Here is a 15,480-nt window from a genome sequence, read left to right as displayed (position 1 = left end):
TTGCTTGCAGTTTTGTAACAAATCTGCACTCAAACACATAGAAAAAAAACTACATACAAATGTGACATGCACCTAATCCTGGTGTGTTTGTCTGTCTTTTCTGTACTGTGTGTGTGTGTCCGTCCGGCGCTGTGACATCAGTAGTAACTCCTCCAGCACTTTTGTACCCAGCGCTAGTGAGATTTGTCTGGCTCTTGAAACCCATGGAGTCTGGCAAAGTAGCATTGGGTACACCGTGCTGGAAGAGTTATTGCTGATGGCACAGAACAAGGGGACACATCATGTAGTAATGCCTATGCAGGACACACACCGCAATCCTCCTGAGTGCTGAGAGGAGGGTATGAGCATTGAACACACTCCGATGATGACTCCTCCACTGCCAGAGTGCACATTTCCAGTGCAAAGTAACGGAAAAGCCAGACAAGTGGATGAAGGCTCTATTTACACTGCGTTTTTGCAGTGCATCAAGGGGTTCGACCTGAATTCCTCAAACCCCCTCCCCCCCCCCCCCGAAGAAAAAAAATAATTCAGACGAGTCACTGACGGGGTTGTAGACTACGAGAACTGAATTCAAAGGAATTCCATTTGTTCAGAGACTTAAGGCTACTTTACACGCAACGACAGCTAGTGAGATGTCGTTGGGGTCACGGAATTCGTGACGCACATCCGGCCTAGTTAGCGGTCGCTCGTACGTGTCACACGCAACGACGTCGCTAAGGATCAAAATTACTCACCTAATCGTTGACTTGACACGTCGTTCATTTCTCAAATGTCGTTGCTGGTTCAGGACGCAGGTTGTTGGTCGTTCCTGAGGCAGCACACATCGCTATGTGTGACACCCCAAGAATGACGAGCAACACCGTACCTGTGTCCTCCGGCAACGAGGTGGGCGTGAATTTCCTGCGGCTGCTCTCCGCCCCTCCTCTTCTATTGGACACCTGCCGTGTGACGCCGCACAAACCGCCCTCTTAGAAAAGAGGCTGTTCGCTGGCCACAGCGACGTCGCTAGGAAGGTAAGGCCGTGTGACGGGTGCTAACTATTTTGTACGCCACGGGCAGCGATTTGCCCATAACGCACAAACGACGGGGGCGGGTGCGATCGGCAGCGACATCGCTAGTGATGTCGCTGCGTGTAAAGTGGCCTTTAGTCTGTTATATTTCTGTACCTGTCTGTACAAAAGGGCATATTCAGAGGAAAACCACAAATGGAGTTCATTTGAACTCCATTCTCGTTATTGTATTTTATGGCCTTCTCAGCAGCTAACCAAAATGCCATTCAGACTGAACCCCTGGACATACATCATTTCTTTGTCTTTCGGACCATTCTTTTAAGAGGCACATCTTACGACTGTACACCACCACTGGAAATATTACTCCTCTTAGGGACTGTAGTACATTTCTGGCAAAATTGACTCTGCCAAATTAGCATACATTTTTATAAATTAGACATGTGGCTTAGCCATGCCTCTCCTGCCCATTTTCCACCCATTGTGTGACATTTGAAGGTGTTTTAGACCAGAAAATTGTTTATGAATTGGGGCCTAAATATTACCTCAGAGACACTATAGACGAAGGGCCCAATACATTACTGATGTTTGGTGCACCAGTCTTAATTGATAGGACCTGCTGGAGTAAGGTGCACATAATGCATTGGAATCACACACCTGGTAATGAGTTAGGAACATCTTACAATTGGCTCTTGTCTCCGCCAGAAATGGGACTAATCTCTGACCGGAGTCACATTTTTGGTGTAAGTTACGCCACGGCTTTTCTGTCATGAATTTGTCAGTCAGGCTTTACCGCGGCCAATTCTGCCCCAGTTCTGGACACTTTAGCAGAGCCAGCGTACAAACTTCAAAAGTTGCTAATTTTTCGGGCAACTTTGTGTTGTGCGAAATTATGAATATGTGAAGGTGTTTTATGCCAGAATTCTGTCAAAGATACCTTCATGAATCGGGCCTTGCATGTGCCTCTCCGAGGCCCATAGTGCTTAATGGATCTGCTACATCACAGGTCGGTTTTACATACTGAACAAGATGTGGACAATGTAAAAGCAAAAAGTCGTACTTAACTGACCTTTGGAAAACTAATCTAGTCTTTAGCATTGGACAACTGGAAGAAAATGTGCCTGTTTCTTGTGCCCGTTGTATGTATTCTGGGTATCTGGCTATAGGCTTTTCTTTTTTTTCTTTTTTTTTTTTTTTTAAAGCCAAACGCTGAATGTCCCACATTGAGGCTATGGATGTTTGCTCTCCATCAGCTTATCAGTAGGAGGTGAAGGAATGTTCTGACAAGCAAATTCCTCCATGCGCCCACAGCCAAAGCAACACCAACACCAGTCAGTCTTTACTCTATCTCCTTTTGATTGCCTATTATAAGCATACCCCACATAGAAAACTCTAATCTTAACATAACAGATTAAATAATATTTCTTTCCGGAAAGTTTGACCTTGTCTTATTAATACAGTACTTTCCAAACAATGTCAAGGTGGCAGAATTCCCAAAAATCTGGTTTACGACAAAGCAATTCACATAAGGCGGTTTTACTACGAACATGGTTATTTTAATCAATATATCTTGGAATAATATTAAGATCCACAATTAAATGAATGTGAAAAAATAATGTTCCTGTGCTGAAATCTTGTGTATCTGCTATGTGCTGTGTAATGGCTGTGTATGACCGTACAGGGACATAGTCTGCTCATACCACATCTCCTGGGAAGAGGAGAATGCAAAAAGGTATACAGACATTACAGCATGGGATCTTAGCTAAATTCTTTTTGTGAGGTAAAACATTTCCCTGCCTGTTTTTCAAAAATATTTTACATCAAAGAATAATTTACGATCCCATGCTGTAATGTCTGTATATTATTTTTTTTTTTGCTTTCTCCTCTGCCCAGGGGCTTTATGATCAGTTCATGTCCCTGTACGGTCAGACACAGCCATTACACAGCACATAGCAGGGACACATATAAGATTATCTCAGCACAGGAATATTTTTTTTTATTAGAATAATAATTTCCACAATTGGATTTGTTTTAAGATGGATTGATTTAAAGGGAACCTGAGACCATATTTTTGAGTTCTAAACAAAAACTAGTACCTTAAGCAGCGCCTGTGCTGCAGTCTATAACTGTGCATGTTGTCCAGACTGCCCCTGTAGACCCCAAAAATACCTTTATAAAATCTCCCGCCATGTATGCTAATCCTTGGGTCTGCTCTGATGAGCGTCCTTATTTTTGTGGCTCCTGACTTTTTCAGTGCTGATCGCCATCCTCCTTTGATGATTGACGTGGATGACTTTCCTGGCGTTATCCATGTAGCTGGGCAAAATCTCCCACTTGCGCAAAGAACTTGCTGGCTCGTGCAGGTGCACCAATGTTTCTTCATCGTTCCTTATGGGAGACCCAGACCATGGGTGTATAGCTTCTGCCTCCGGAGGACACACAAAGTACTACACTAAAAGTGTAGCTCCTCCCTCTGAGCATATACACCCCCTGGATGACAAATCTAACCAGTTTCAATGCTTTGTGTTCAGGAGGTCACACACACACATGCATTCTCTAATTTTTGATTTCAAAGATTTGGAAGAAAAGCGGGTCCAGTCTGGACTCCCGGCATGTCCCTTCTCACCCCACTGTGTCGGCGGTGCTGTTAAGGTTGACTTTACAAGGCTGGAGCCTTCACATGCCGTGCTCCTTCACCATCCCCTGAGGCTCTGGCTTGAAGTGGGAGCCATCACGGTTCTCTCTGCTTTGCAGGAGACCGGTCTCCATCCGCAGCCCTGTCAGGATCCTGCCGGACGGAGCGTTCAACCCCCCCCCAGGGACATGGCCCTGCGTCTCATAAGCTAAGTATTGAGACGTTATTCAGGGGTCCCTTGTACATTTATTGAGGGGGGAGTGTGTTTGTTAACCTTGCTGTGATTTCCGGCCGGTTCTCTGGGTTTTTCCTGAGAACCGCGCCGAGGGTGCCTGCTCGTCGGCCGCATGTAAAAATCTAGGCCCCGGCTTCAGCTGCGGCCTAGTTTCGTTTTCAGTTCCCCTGCATCTCAGTCATGCAGGGGAACAGTGCGGCGCCGCCCACCGGCCGTTCAGCAGAGGGGAGGACACTCCTCTCTGAGGAGATGTTTCCCTCCCCTGTATCTCTCCTTGGCCCTCCGGTTCCCACTCTTGGGCTAATCCCCGCCCCCCCTCCTCACTCCAGCGCCATTTTATCAGCGTTCTCACACTGATCGGCGCTGGCTGCTGCAGCTGTTGCAGCTGCTGCATCCACTGGGGGTCCGAGCTGTGGAATCCGGAGGGCACACAAAAACCGGTCTGGTAAGCCACAACCTCTGGTTGTGGGCTTTATTATACACTCTCAGGGGGTCATTCTAAAGGAGTGTATTCTTTACTGCAGAGCCTCCACCTCAGCAGCATGTCTGTCACTAGGAGCAAGGCTGCAAAGCTGTACTCTATATGCACTGCATGTAAGCTCATTCTGCCTGAACCGAGCACATATCCACATTGTGATGCCTGCTCTAACATGGTGGTGCCTCAGCCTGGAGCCTCCTCAGGGGTCCCTCCGGCTGCTCCGGCCCCGGTGGCTGAACCCCCGGCTTGGGTAGCATCTTTTTCCAGAGCTATCTCCCAGTCTTTTGCCGACTCCATGGGACAGCTGTCCCGGACTCTGCTGACCATGCATCAGCCCCCTTCTCAGGGCGCCTCTGCTGCTCCGACTCGCTCTGCAGAGCTAACAGAGCATGTTTTAGGACCCCGTCCTCCTAAACGGAGACACAGGGACTCTTCTCCTTCCTCGTCCCACGGCTCTGATTCACAAGCTGAATTGCAGGGCGAGGAGGATACTTTTACTGTGGGCTCAGACGCTACCTCTATGTACCCCATTGATTTATCTGAGGGTGATGCGGATGTTAGTGACTTGATTGCATCCATTAACTCCGTTCTGAACCTCAATCCACCAGCGTCAGAGGAACAAGCCTCTCTGATAGAAAAACACCAGTTTACCTCACTTAAGAGAGCAAGGAGTATGTTTTTTAACCACTCCAGTTTTCAGGCCACTGTTACCAAGCCCAGGGCCTGTCCTGACAAACGCTTCCCAAAGCGTAGTTCTGATGAACGTTTTCCCTTTCCACCAGAGGTGGTCAACGAGTGGGCTCACTCACCAAAGGTAGACCCTCCGGTGTCTAGAATCTCGGCCCGGACAGTCGTATCTGTGGCCGATGGCACCTCTCTTAAGGATCCCACTGACCGCCAGGTTGACCTTCTGGCCAAATCTGCATATGAGGCGGCAGGAGCCTCGTTCTCCCCGTCCTTTGCAGCAGTGTGGGCTCTTAAGGCAGTATCTGCTTCTCTGGCGGAGATATATTCCCTCGCCAGGGACTCTATACCCGAGATGGTTGCCTTAACTTCCCAGGCTTCGGCTTTTTCATCCTATGCCATGTCTGCCATTCTGGAGGCTTCTCACCGCACGGCGGTGGCTTCCGCTAATTCCCTCGCGATCCGCAGGATCTTGTGGCTTCGAGAGTGGAAAGCAGACGCTTCTTCCAAGAAGTATCTTGCTGGGCTCCCCTTTGCTGGGTCCCGGCTGTTCGGTGAACAACTGGATGAAATTATTAAGGAAGCTACTGGCGGGAAGAGTACTTCCTTGCCACAAACTAAAACCAGGAAACCTGTCCAGGGCAGGAACCAGTCGAGGTTTCGTTCCTTTCGTTCCTCTAACTGGTCATCCTCTAAGCCCTCAGCTTCGTCCACTAACTCAGCCAAGGATCGCAAACCCAGCTGGCGCGCGAAGCCGCGTCCTCAGAAGAACGGAGGAGCCACTGCCACTAAGGCAGCCTCCTCTTGACTATCTGGCTGCGCCAGCAATGTCCTTGGTCGGTGGCAGGCTCTCCCACTTTGGCGACGTGTGGTTTCAGCACGTCTCCGATCAGTGGGTGCGGATATCATCTCCCACGGCTACAGGATAGAATTTTCTTCCAGCCCGCCAAACAGATTTTTTATGTCCACTCCCCCCTGCTCCAAAGCCGCCGCCTTCTCACAGACCGTGGCATCCTTGCATGCCAACGGAGTTATTGTTCCGGTTCCCGCCCGGGAACTGTTCAGAGGTTTCTACTCAAACCTCTTCCTAGTCCCCAAGAAGGACGGTTCCTTCCGGCCCATCCTGGATCTCAAGCTTCTCAACAAGCATGTTCAGGTGCGGCACTTTCGCATGGAATCTCTGCGATCGGTCATTGCCTCAATGACCCAAGGAGATTTTCTAGCATCCATCGACATCAGAGATGCTTATCTGCATGTGCCAATTGCAGTTTCACACCAGCGTTGGCTACGCTTTGCAATCGGAGAGGAACATTTCCAATTCGTGGCTCTCCCCTTCGGGTTAGCCACGGCCCCTCGTGTGTTCACCAAGGTCATGGCAGCAGTGGTTGCGGTTCTGCATCTCCAGGGGTTGGCAGTAATCCCCTACCTGGACGACCTTCTAGTCAAGGCCTCATCCAGTGCAGACTGTCAGCGGAGTGTCTCGCTCACTCTCGCCACGCTTGTTCAATTCGGGTGGCTTGTCAATCTGCCCAAGTCCACTCTGACCCCGACCCAGGAACTTACGTACCTAGGGATGCAGTTCGAGACTCTGCCGGCACTTGTGAAGCTGCCCTTAGTCAAACAGCAGTCCCTTCATCTGGCGGTGCGTTCTCTGTTGAAGCCCCGCCGTCATTCCATCAGGCGCCTCATGCAGGTGCTGGGGCAGATGGTGGCGTCAATGGAAGCGGTTCCCTTTGCCCAGTTCCACCTGCGTCCTCTGCAGCTGGACATTCTCCGCTTTTGGGACAAGCGGACCTCTTCCTTGCACAGGCTAGTGGCTCTGTCGCCACAGGCCAGGAGCTCTCTTCAGTGGTGGCTTCGGCCTCTCTCTCTGTCTCAGGGACGCTCCTTCCTGACTCCGTCCTGGGTGATCCTCACCACGGACGCCAGTCTCTCCAGCTGGGGAGCAGTATTTCTCCACCACCGAGCACAGGGCACTTGGACTCCGTCCGAATCAGCCCTCTCGATCAATGTGCTGGAAATCAGGGCTGTACTTCTAGCTCTCGTAGCCTTTCACCACCTGTTGGCGGGCAAGCACATTCGAGTCCAGTCGGACAACGCGACTGCAGTTGCCTACATCAATCACCAGGGCGGGACTCGCAGCCGCCTGGCGATGTTGGAGGTTCAACGCATCCTTCAGTGGACGGAGGACTCCAAGTCCACCATATCCGCAGTCCACATCCCAGGCGTAGAAAACTGGGAGGCAGATTATCTCAGCCGTCAAACCGTGGACAGCGGCGAGTGGTCCCTGCATCCGGCAGTGTTCCGGTCAATCTGCCGCAAGTGGGGCACTCCGGAAGTGGATCTAATGGCATCCCGGCACAACAACAAGGTCCCGGTTTACGTGGCTCGCTCACACGATCCTCAGGCCTTGACAGCGGACGCGCTGGTTCAAGATTGGTCCCAGTTCCGTCTGGCCTACGTGTTTCCCCCTCTAGCTCTCTTGCCCAGAGTCCTGCGCAAGATCAGAATGGAGGGCCGTCGGGTTATAATCATTGCTCCAGACTGGCCCAGGCGAGCTTGGTACCCAGACCTGCTCCGTCTGTCCGCAGAAATGCCGTGGCATCTCCCGGACCGCCCAGTCCTTCTCTCTCAAGGTCCGTTTTTCCGCCAGAATTCTGCGGCTCTCAGATTGACGGCGTGGCTCTTGAGTCCTGGATCCTGCCGGCTTCAGGCATTCCTTCCGAGGTCATCTCCACTATGACTCAGGCTCGCAAGTCTTCCTCGGCCAGGATTTACCACAGGACTTGGAGGATTTTCCTGTCCTGGTGTTGCTCTTCCGGCCATGCTCCTTGGCCGTTTTCTTTGCCGACCATCCTGTCTTTTCTACAGTCCGGTCTGCAGCTAGGTCTATCCCTCAATTCCCTCAAGGGACAGGTCTCGGCTCTGTCGGTATTGTTCCAGCGGCGTATCGCCCGACTGGCCCAGGTGCGCACCTTCATGCAGGGCGCATCTCACATCATTCCTCCTTACCGGCGGCCTTTGGATCCCTGGGACCTTAATCTGGTCCTCACGGCCTTACAGAAACCCCCCTTTGAGCCTCTTAGGGAGGTTCCTTTGTTTCGACTTTCACAGAAAGTGGTCTTTCTGGTGGCCATAACTTCTCTCAGGAGAGTCTCTGATTTGGCTGCGCTCTCTTCGGAGTCACCTTTTTTGGTTTTTCACCAAGACAAGGTGGTTCTTCGGCCAACTCCGGACTTTCTCCCTAAGGTGGTGTCTCCTTTCCACCTTAACCAGGACATTTCATTGCCTTCCCTTTGTCCGGCCCCTGTGCATCGCTTTGAGAAAGCGTTGCATACTTTGGATTTGGTGCGGGTGCTCCAAATCTATGTGTCACGCACCGCCGCTCTTATGTGGTGCACCTCTCTTTTTGTGCTCACCACAGGTCAGCGCAAGGGTCTCTCGGCTTCTAAACCGACCCTAGCTCGTTGGATTAGGTCGGCCATATCCGATGCCTACCAATATTCTCAGGTGCCTCCACCGCCAGGGATTAAGGCGCACTCGACCAGAGCTGTCGGTGCCTCCTGGGCTTTCAGGCACCAGGCTACGGCTCAGCAGGTTTGTCAGGCTGCCACTTGGTCTAGTCTGCACACCTTTTCGAAGCACTACCAAGTGCATGCTCATGCTTCGGCAGACGCGAGCTTGGGCAGACGCATCCTTCAGGCGGCTGTCGCCCATTTGTGAAGTTAGGTTTTGCCTACTTCTCAGTTCTGTTTATTTCCCACCCATGGACTGCTTTGAGACGTCCCATGGTCTGGGTCTTCCATAAGGAACGATGAAGAAAAAGAGAATTTTGTTACTTACCGTAAATTCTTTTTCTTATAGTTCCGACATGGGAGACCCAGCACCCTCCCTGTTGGCAGTTCTTGTTCCGTGTGTTTTCACCGGCTGTTGTTGTAGACAGAGGTTCCGGTTATTCCGGGTTTTACTCTCTCTACTTATGGGTGGATGTCCTCCTTCAGCTTTTGCACTAAACTGGTTAGATTTGTCATCCAGGGGGTGTATATGCTCGGAGGGAGGAGCTACACTTTTAGTGTAGTACTTTGTGTGTCCTCCGGAGGCAGAAGCTATACACCCATGGTCTGGGTCTCCCATGTCGGAACTATAAGAAAAAGAATTTACAGTAAGTAACAAAATTCTCTTTTTTTTGGTTCTGCCTGCAATAGGGCAGAACGAAGTGCACCTGCACGAGCTGACGATGTCTTCGCAAGTGCAAGATTTTGCCCAGCTATGTGGATGGAGCCAGAGGCGTCATCCACGTCAATCATCAAAGGAGTACAGTGATCAGCACCAAAAGGAGAGACAGCAGCTGCAAAATAGGACGCCGACTGGACTCAAGTATTAGCATACATGGCGGGAGATTTTACAAAGGCATTTGTGGGCTCTACAGAGGCAGTCATGAGACAACATGCCCCTTTATATGCGGCACAGGCGCTGCTAAAGGTGATAGTTTTGGTTTAAAACTCAAATTTGTTTTTGGGGACATCCTTTAAATGACTGACTGAGTCGCTATATGGCTTTTGTCCTGATCATATTCCTTTACCAACATGCAGAAAATGTGGACCGTGAAATGAAGAATACTATCAGAATGGAGGAAATACATTGGAGTCCAGTACCGACTTATTGCTTAGCAGAGAGCACTTTATAAGTGTAAACCTACCTGAATTCTTTAAAAAGATGATTTACCATAAGTGGCAAACTATTTCACAAATGTGGATTTAATGGAATACTGGGGCTGAACTATCAATACTAGGGTTTCCACCAGTCTAAAGTGCACAGATTTTCTCATACAAGTTCACAGAAGTGGTGCAGGATTAGTTGGTTCATAGTTTTTGACGCCACTTCTAAAGATGTTGTCGGTACCCTCTAACTGGCCAAAGGGCACACACAAAACCCAGATGACGGCTGGTATCCAAGCTAAATAGAACGTGAATGATGTTTATGGGGTTTAGCTCAAACCATATGTACAAACACCGACCCTTGGGTTCACTCATTTCTAGTCACAACTCCTTGTCTTGAAAGATAAAACGTATTAATATACTTCAATTAGAAATGCTGCCCTGATATTGAGATATACTGCTAAATCCTTGATTTCAGGTTTTACACTCCCTTCCATTGACACAAGTGTATAAAATCCAGCACAACATCGTTAAAAAATGGCTCATTCTAAAGAGCTCTCACTAGAAGGCCCAAGCCACACTGCATGAAAATTGGTGCGAGTGGAGTGTGAAATAAAAAAAAAAAAATAAATAAAAAAAAAAAAAATCGCATTCCACTCGGACCAATACTAGCCTGTGTCAGCACACATGACCGATTATTTTCTCAGCCCTAATCGGACCGAGAAAACAATCGCAGCATGCTGCAGGTGTAATGCGATACTTGTTTCTCTCGCACTAATTCAAGTGTATGGGGCGAGAGAAAAATTGTACTGCACTCGTAGTACACCGGTGTACTGCGAGTGCAGGGCGAGAATGGCAATAGCAGGCTACGGAGGAGAGAGGGGGATAAATCCCTCCCTCTCCTCCTCAGTGCTGGCCCGCCCCCTGCAGCTGAGGTCTGCTCGCACGGTCGGAGCTCAGTCGCAGGGACACTTGGCTCTGCTGTACTGCCAGTGTGAGCCGAGTGTCATGCGAGGGAATCGCAGTAATCCCCGTGTGGCCCCAGCCTAAATGTAATATAATAAAACACTAAAGTGTAATTTTTGTAAAATTTCTTTCCTATAAATATTCTACGTTCACCTGTGGGTCTTGATATTGAAAAGTGGAAGAGTTTGGGAACTTCAACATAGTGGTAGCCCACGTAAGTTACAGGGTGAAGCTGCAGAGTGTGGAGATGTATAGTAACTAAAAATCACCAATGCTCGGCTAGCTACACTTATTGAGAATCCAAACTTCCTCTGACAAACATAAGCAGAAAACTACACCCAAAGCTTCGTGTCAGGGGTTCCTATGGCTGAGCAGCTTCCTGCAAGCCTTACGTCACCAAGCAAAAGCACAATGCCAAGTGTGGGATGTACTGGTGGAAAGGAGCCAATGGTCTTTGGAGCAGAGGTAACGTGTTCTGTGGTGTGATAAATCACACCACTATCTGGCGTCTGACAGGCGAATCTGGGTTTGGTTAACGCCAGGTGATCGTTACCTGCCTGACCGCATTGTGCCAAGCGGAAAGTTTGGTGGAGAGGAGAAAATGATTTGGGGTTTATTTTTCATGAGTTGGCCTAGGCCTCTTAGTTCTAGTGAAGGGAAATCTTAAAGCATAACCATCATTTTTATTTTATATATCAATAATAATTGAGGAAATAAACTTTGTAATATACAGTGCCTACAAGTAGTATTCAACCTCCTGCAGATTTAGCAGGTTTACATATTCGGAATTAACTTGGCATTGTGACATTTGGACTGTAGATCAGCCTGGAAGTGTGAAATGCACTGCAGCAAAAAAGAATGTTATTTCTTTTTTTATTTTTTTTTTTTAAATTGTGAAAAGTTTATTTAGAGGGTCATTTATTATTCAACCCCTCAAACCACCAGAATTCTGTTTGGTTCCCCTAAAGTATTAAGAAGTATTTCAGGCACAAAGAACAATGAGCTTCACATGTTTGGATTAATTATCTATTTTTCCAGCCTTTTCTGACTAATTAAGACCCTCCCCAAACTTGTGAACAGCACTCAAACTTGGTCAACATGGGACAGACAAATGAGCATTCCAAGGCCATCAGAGACAAGATCGTGGAGGGTCACAAGGCTGGCAAGGGGTACAAAACCCTTTCCAAGGAGTTGGGCCTACCTGTCTCCACTGTTGGCAGAATCATCCGGAAGTGGAAGGCTTATGGAACTACTGTTAGCCTTCCACAGCCTGGACAGCCTTTGAAAGTTTCCACCCGTGCCGAGGCCAGGCTTGTCCGAAGAGTCAAGGCTAACCCAAGGACAACAAGGAAGGAGCTCCGGGAAGATCTCATGGCAGTGGGGACATTGGTTTCAGTCAATACCATAAGTAACGTACTCCACCGCAATGGTCTTCGTTCCAGACGAGCACGTAAGGTACCTTTACTTTCAAAGCGTCATGTCAAGGCTCGTCTACAGTTTGCTCATGATCACTTGGAGGACTCTGAGACAGACTGGTTCAAGGTTCTCTGGTCTGATGAGACCAAGATCGAGATCTTTGGTGCCAACCACACACGTGACGTTTGGAGACTGGATGGCACTGCATACGACCCCAAGAATACCATCCCTACAGTCAAGCATGGTGGTGGCAGCATCATGCTGTGGGGCTGTTTCTCAGCCAAGGGGCCTGGCCATCTGGTCCGCATCCATGGGAAGATGGATAGCACGGCCTACCTGGAGATTTTGGCCAAGAACCTCCGCTCCTCCATCAAGGATCTTAAGATGGGTTGTCATTTCATCTTCCAACAAGACAACGACCCAAAGCACACAGCCAAGAAAACCAAGACCTGGTTCAAGAGGGAAAAAAATCAAGGTGTTGCAGTGGCCTAGTCAGTCTCCTGACCTTAACCCAATTGAAAACTTGTGGCAGGAGCTCAAGATTAAAGTCCACATGAGACACCCAAAGAACCTAGATAACTTGGAGAAGATCTGCATGGAGGAGTGGGCCAAGATAACTCCAGAGACCTGTGCCAGCCTGATCAGGTCTTATAAAAGACGATTATTAGCTGTAATTGCAAACGAGGGTTATTCCACAAATTATTAAACCTAGGGGTTGAATAATAATTGACCCACACTTTTATTTTGAAAATGTATTAAAATTTAACTGAGCAACATAACTTGTTGGTTTGTAAGATTTATGCATCTGTTAATAAATCCTGCTCTTGTTTGAAGTTTGCAGGCTCTAACTTATTTGCATCTTATCAAACCTGCTAAATCTGCAGGGGGTTGAATACTACTTGTAGGCACTGTATCTTATTAGAGAAATCTTCGTTTAGGTTCTGCACTGAACCTACACTTTCAATTCACTGATAAAATTTGTAATTTGTCTTCAGTGTAGAGATCAACCCCCCCACACACTAATGAGAATGCAGTTAGTGCTTATAAAGTTCTATGGAGAACTGTAGCGGTTTCAGAACTTCCAGCACAATGTCTCTAGCTTCTTCTACCATAACATTATAAAAAGCACCAACTGTCCCTCACCTACTGTATCCTCACCCATCTCTTGTAGACTGTGAGCCCTAATGGCCAGAGTCCGCTCTCCTCCTTTACCGGTCCTTGCCTTGTATTGTATTGTTTATGATTATTGTACTTGTCCCTATTATGTGCACCCCTTTTGACAAGTACAGCGCCATGGACTAAATGCCGCTATAATAATAAATAATATCTGTGTGCGGTAATTGGAAGATCTGGCTTTACTAAATACAGATTTTTACCTGTGAATTGATTAGAAAATATTAAACCCCGGGGTGAAAGAAGCAAATGTCTGGAAGATATATTACAGAGCTGCCTTTCTCAGGTGTACTGTTGATTTACAAAATAAAGTTACTCTTTAATGCTTTTGCATACCAAGCATTTAGGAAATTATTTGCTTCCTATTTGTGGGAACAGGGAAAGGCTTCTTTCTGCGCCCCAAACTAAGTGCATAATATAAGGTCCGTAAGGGCATGTTGGGTGAATTTTTTGTGAACGTCCTCACCTCAGCCCCATCTAACATCTTGCTCATCTGGATAAAAGAGCATCAATTTCCACCGACACGCTCTAAAATCTCGTAGAAAATAGAAAACCTTCCAAGAAGAGGGGGAGTAATTTTAGCTGGAGGGGAGGGGGGGGGGGGTGAGTGTAAGGCCCAATTCTATAATAGCGCCTATGGCTTTATATCGGGATGTAATTAAAGCACCTGTAGGTGTAATGTGCAGGGGGACCAATACTTTTGTCCAGACAATGTATGGACCGCTGGTCACCGCTCATTACAGCTTCATATGGATACACTTGAATAACCTCGTATCTCTATCAATCAGCCCCTTCATTACTGGCATGCACAAAGGACATGGAGCAAGAAAAGCACCTGCCAGGACCTGATCTTTAATTAGATTTGTAAATTTCATCCATTTTCACTTTAAATACATCTAAAACTTCTTATTTTCTGCCTGTTAAATCCCTACAGCAAAAAGTCCATTCATAGTGGATCAGCCGTAAAATCCGTATTACATGCAGATGTTACCTTGCATCAAAAGAGAAAATCCACAACAGAAACGGACATGCTGCAGATCACAAAATCCACACCTGAGTACAATATCCAAACAATAACAATTTGCAGTGTTTCAAAGATTTTTACAAAATCAGATACATGTTTCAGAGTTCTGAACTCCTTCAATAGGAATAAAAAACTGCAGGGGTCATTTTTTTGTGGCACACCAACAGAAGCATAATGATTGTGGTCACAACCATGAGGGTGGAAGGGACCTGCTAACTCCACGGTTTACTTCAGCTGGATGTGCATCCGAGGATGGACATTCAACTGAAATGCATTGCTGCACAGAGACCTGTTGGGTGCCTGAGCTGCAATACACGCTGCCAGACAAATAGAGGCTAAAGCCTGCAGCTAACGTCACCATGCTCGTGATTGGGGGGCACATGACAGTGACGTCACATTGCCATAGCAGGCACACAGATGTCAGCAGCCAGCCACTGCACCGCCTACAGTGCAGGACACCGCACAATGTAGAAGCCAGGGAAGGTGAGGATTTTTTTTTTATTGTGTTGGAGACAGAACGGAGACTATATATACCAGGAGAGTGAAATATATACTAGGATGGGACCTACGATGGGGGATATATACTAGGATGGGGGCATTTTTACAAGGGTGGGGGGCATATTGCACAGGATGCGGCATAGGATGGGAGACATACATCCTAGGATGGGCTCAGGATGAGGACATATATACTAGGACGGTGAACATGTCCCCCATCCTGGTATATATGTTCACATCCTGAGATATAATTTACCAGGATGAGGAACATATACACCAGGAATAGTGATAGGCGAACCCGAACTGTAATGTTCGGAGTCCGTACCGAACACTGTGTTCGTGCAGACGATCTCGAACAAGAGCTTTCGTGGGAAGCTTGTCTTACAGTCCGGGTCCAAAAAAAATATTGACACGTCATGCAGACTGTCTCCCAGCCACGTCTGCTTCCGCATACAGTCATTGCTGTGCCCCCAGCTAACCACCATTGACTAAAAGGACGTTCCATGATGTCATAGTCATGTAACCAGTCTGGTGTGAATGTTGTAGACATTGTCTTACAGACTGGTCACATGGCTATGACATCATAGAAGGTCCTGTTAACTTAATTCATTTGGGTATTCATTGCACTGCTAGCCACTCGGCAGTCTTCGGCTATTTTCGGCCATGTTCACGGTGACGTCAGGAGCGGGTCGGCTGCATGTATTTCCAT

Source organism: Anomaloglossus baeobatrachus, chromosome 4 (assembly GCF_048569485.1).
Source record: "Anomaloglossus baeobatrachus isolate aAnoBae1 chromosome 4, aAnoBae1.hap1, whole genome shotgun sequence".
In the NCBI taxonomy this organism is placed as follows: Eukaryota; Metazoa; Chordata; class Amphibia; order Anura; family Aromobatidae; genus Anomaloglossus; species Anomaloglossus baeobatrachus.
This window is presented reverse-complemented; position numbering follows the sequence as displayed.